We start from the raw sequence: 5,344 nt of genomic DNA on the forward strand, positions 1-5,344 counted from the left end.
CCTTCCCATTTAGAGAGGAGTTTGTCTGCAAAAAAACTTAAACGAGAGTTTTATAGCAATACATAATCACCTACATTAAACTCACGTTTTTGTATCCTTTTATCATGCCATCTTTTAACTATTTCTTTAAACAGTTTGGCATTCTCATAAGCCTGGGTTCTCCATTCATCAAGTGAGCTAATGTCAAAAAGCCTCTTCTCACCAGCAAGTTTGAAATCATAGTTGAGCTCTTTAATAGCCCAATATGCCTTATGTTCTAATTCGAGAGGTAAGTGACATGCTTTACCATAAACCATTTTATATGGAGACATACCCATAGGATTTTTCTATGCAGTCCTATATGCCCATAATGCATCATCAAGTTTCTCGGACCAATTCTTTCTAGATCTATTAACAGTCTTTTGCAAAATTAATTTAAGCTCTTATTGCTCAGTTCTAGTTGACCACTAGACTTTGGATGATATGGAGATGCAATTCTATGATTAACATCATACTTAGCAAGCATTTTACAAAAGCACCATGAATGAAATGTGAACCACCATCAGTCATTAAATATCTAGGGACTCCAAACCTCGGAAAAATAACTTCTATAAGCATCATAATAGAGGTGTTATGATCAGCACTACTAGTTGGAATAGCTTCTACCCACTTAGTAATGCAATCAACAGCAACTAAAATATGTGTGTACCCATTAGAGGAAGGAAAAGGTCCCATATAATCAAAGCCCCAAACATCAAATGGTTCAATAACAAGTGAATAATTCATAGGCATTTCTTGACGTCTACTAATATTACCAATTCTTTGACATTCATCACAAGACAAGACAAACTTACGGGCATCTTTGAAGAGAGCAGGCCGATAAAAACCGGATTGCAATACCTTATGTGCAGTTGTGTCCTCCATAAGCCTCGGAGTGACACTTACGTAGGATATGTTCCTGTTCATGCTCAGGTACACAATGTCTAATAACACCATCTAGTCCTTCTTTATAAAGGTGTGGTTCATCCCAAAAGTAATGCCTTAAATCATAGAAGAACTTTTTCTTTTGCTGGTATGTGAAACAAGGTGGTATAAATTTAGCAACAATATAATTAGCATAATCAGCATACCATGGAGCAGTACGAGAAGCATTTACCACAGCTAATTATTCATCAGGAAAGCTATCATCAATAGGTAGTGGGTCATCAAGAACATTCTCTAACCTAGACAAGTTGTCTGCAACGGGGTTCTCAGCTCCCTTTCTATCAATAATATGCAAATCAAATTCTTGTAGCAAGAGAACCCATCTAATAAGTCTAGGTTTAGCATCTTTCTTTTCCATAAGATATTTAATAGCAGCATGATCAATGTGAATAGTTACTTTAGAATCAACAATATAAGGTCTAAACTTATCACAAACAAATACAACTGCTAAAAATTCCTTTTCAGTAGTTGCATAATTTCTTTGGGCGCTGTCTAGAGTTTTACTAGCATATTGAATAACATTTAATTTCTTATCAACTCTTTGTCCTAAGACAGCCCGTACAGCATAATCACTAGCATCACACATAATTTCAAATGGTAAATTCCAATCAGGAGGTTGAACAATAGGTGCAGAAATCAAGGATTTCTTAAGTATTTCAAATGCTTCTACACAATCATCATCAAAGACAAAAGGGGCATCTTTTTGTAAAAGATTAGTTAGAGGTCGAGAAATTTTAGAAAAGTCCTTAATGAACTCCTATAAAAACCGGCATGACCATGGAAACTTCTTATACCTTTAATGTCCTTGGGACACGTCATCTTTTCAATAGCACCAACTTTAGCTTTATCAACTTCAATACCTCTTTCAGAAATTTTATGCCCCAAGACAATATCTTCATTAACCATAAAGTGGCACTTCTCCCAATTCAAGACAAGATTAGTTTCTTCACATATTTGCAAAACTCGATGAAGGTTGCTTAAGCAATCATCAAAAGAAGTTCCATAAACGGAGAAATCATCCATGAAAACCTCAACAATATTTTCACAAAAGTCAGACAATATAGCAGTCATACATCTTTGAAAGGTAGCAGGTGCATTACATAAACAAAAAGGCATACATCTATAAGCAAAGGTACCGAAAGGGAAAGTAAACTTGTCTTTTCTTAATCCTCTTTTGACACAGGTATTTGAGAGAAACCAGAGTAACCATTTAGGAAGCAAAAATGTGAGTGTTTGGATAATCTATCTAGCATTTGATCAATAAAATGTAACGGGTAATGATCCTTTTTAGTAGCTTTATTTAATTTGCGAAAATCAATTACCATTCTATAACCTGTAACAATTCTTTGTGGGATCAATTCATCTTTATCGTTAGGAACAACAGTAATACCTCCCTTCTTAGGGACACAACGGATGGGACTTACCCACTGACTATCAGCAATAGGATAAATTATACCTGCCTCCAGAAGCTTTAGTATTTCCTTTCTTACCACTTCTTTCATCTTAGGATCTAACCGTCGTTGGTGATCAACAACCGGTTTCGCGTCTTTCTCCAATTTTATTTTGTGCTGGCAGAGAGTGGGACTAATGCCCTTAAGATCATCAAGAGTATATCCAATAGCAGCACAGTGCTTCTTTAGAGTTTTCAATAATTTCTTTTCTTCATGCTCTGAAAGGTTAACACTAATAATAATAGGATATATCTCTTTCTCATCAAGATAAGCATATTTAAGAGTATCATGTAAAGGTTTGAGCTCAAACACGGGATCACCCTTAGGTGGAGGAGGATCCCCTAGAATTTCAACAGGCAATTTGTGTTTCAAAATAGGTCCCTGTTTAAAGAATACTTCATCTATTTCCCTTCTTTCATTCATAGACATATCATTTTCATGGTCTAGCAAATATTGTTCTAAAGGATCACTAGGAGGCACGGCAATAGAAGCAAGAACAATAATTTCATCTTTATTAGGCAATTCTTTATCATGGGGTTGTCTACAAGATTTAGCAAAGTTAAACTCATGAGACATATCCCGTAAACCAACACAAACAATATCCTTATTGCACTCTATTTTAGCATTAACAGTATTCAAGAAGGGTCTACCAAATATAATGGGACAAAAGTCATCTTGTGGGGAACCAAGAACGGGAAAATCAGCAGGATATTTAACTTTCCCATACAAGACTTCAATATCTCTAACAATCCCAACTGGTGAAATAGTATCTCTATTGGCAAGCTTAATAGTAACATCAATCTCTTCTATCTCAGCAGGTGCAATATCATGCATAATTTCTTTGTATAAGCAATGAGGTATTGCACTTGCACTAGCACCCATATCACACATGACATGATAGCAATGATCTCCTATTTTAACAGAAATAACAGGCATGCCTACAACTAGTCTATGTTTATTTTGAGTATCAGGTCTAGCAATTCTAGCAGATTCATTGCAGGAGTAAATAACATGCCCATCAATATTATCAGCCAAGAGATCTTTAACCATAGCAACACTAGGTTCAACTTTAATTTGCTCAGAGGGTTTAGGTGTCTTAATATTACTTTTTTTAACCACGGTTGAAGCTTTAGCATGATCCTTTATTCTAACAGGGAAACGTGGTTTCTCAATACAAGCAGTAGGAACAACAATATCATTATAAGTGATAGTCTTTTCTTCAACTTTAATAGGTGCAACTAATTATACTTCAATGGGAGGATTATATTTAAACCACTTCTCCTTAGGGAGATCAACATGAGTAGCAAAGGATTCATAGAATGAAGCTACTATCTCAGGGTCAAGTCCATATTTAGTGCTAAATTCACGGAAAGTATCGGTATGCATAAAAGATTTAACACAATCAAACTTAGGTGTTATACCTGACTCCTTACCTTCGTCAAGGTCCCAATGTTCAGATTTGTGTTTAATTCTTTCCAATAAATCCCATTTGAATTCAATAGCCTTCATCATAAAAGATCCAGTACAAGAAGTATCGAGCATGGAGCGATTACTGAGAGAAAACCGAGCATAAATTTTTTGAATAATCATTTCTTTTGAGAGCTCATGATTGGGGCATGAATATAACATTGACTTAAGCCTCACCCAAGATTAACGGATGCTTTCTCCTTCGCGGGGCCAAAAATTATATATATAATTACGATCACGATGAACAAGATGCATACAATAAAACTATGAAATTCCAATTTCAATAATTGGTAGTTCCATGATCCAATATCATCACACAGCCTAAGCCATGTCAATGCCTCTCCCTTCAAAGATAAAGGGAAGACCTTCTTCTTGATAACATCCTCGGGCATACCTGCAAGCTTAAATAATCCACAAACTTCATCCAGATAGATTAGGTGCAAATCTGGATGTAATGTTCCATCACCTATAAAAAGGATTAGCTAGCAGTTTCTCTATCATACCCGAAGGAATTTCAATAGGTTCAGTAGGTTGAGGAGCAACTCTTTGCTCTACTGGTCGGGGAGAAGATACCCCGAACAAGCCCCTCAAAGGATTATGTTCCATAGTAACAAGTGACAGTAAATTTCAGCACACTATATAAATTTTTCCTTACCAAATTCCACCTACCAAAGGCGCTTCACTCCCCGGCAACGGCGCCAGAAAAGAGTCTTGATGACCCACAAGTGTAGGGGATCTATCATAGCCTTTTCGATAAGTAAGAGTGTCGATCCCAACGAGGAGCAGAAGGAAATGATAAGCGGTTTTCAGCAAGGTATTTACTGCGAGCACTGAAATTATTGGTAACAGATAGTTTTGTGATAAGGTAATTGGTAATGGGTAACAAATAGTAAAAGTAAATAAGGTGCAGCAGGATGGCCCAATCCTTTTTGTAGCAAAGGAAAAGCCTGGACAAACTCTTATATAAAGGAAAGCACTCCCGAGGACACATGGGAATTATCGTCAAGCTAGTTTTCATCACTTTCATACGATTCACGTTCGGTACTTTGATAATTTGATATTTGGGTGGACCGGTGCTTGGGTACTACCCTTACTTGGACAAGCATCCCACTTATGATTAACCCCTATTGCAAGCATCCGCAACTACAACAGAAATATTAAGGTAAACCTAACTGTGGGAGTCCTGGATTAGGGGTTCTCCGGACAGCCGGACTATCTCCATTGGCCAGACTGTTAGACTATGAAGATACAAGATTGAAGACTTCGTCTCGTGTCCGATTGGGACTCTACTTGGCGTGGAAGGCAAGCTAGGCAATACGTATATGGATATCTCCTCCTTTGTAACCAACCTTGTGTAACCCTAACCCTCTCCGGTGTCTATATAAACCGGAGGGTTTTAGTCTGTAGGACAACAATCACAACATACAATCATACCGTAGGCTAGCTTCTAGGGTTTAGCCTCT

This window comes from Triticum dicoccoides, chromosome 2A, assembly GCF_002162155.2.
Source record: "Triticum dicoccoides isolate Atlit2015 ecotype Zavitan chromosome 2A, WEW_v2.0, whole genome shotgun sequence".
NCBI lineage: Eukaryota > Viridiplantae > Streptophyta > Magnoliopsida > Poales > Poaceae > Triticum > Triticum dicoccoides.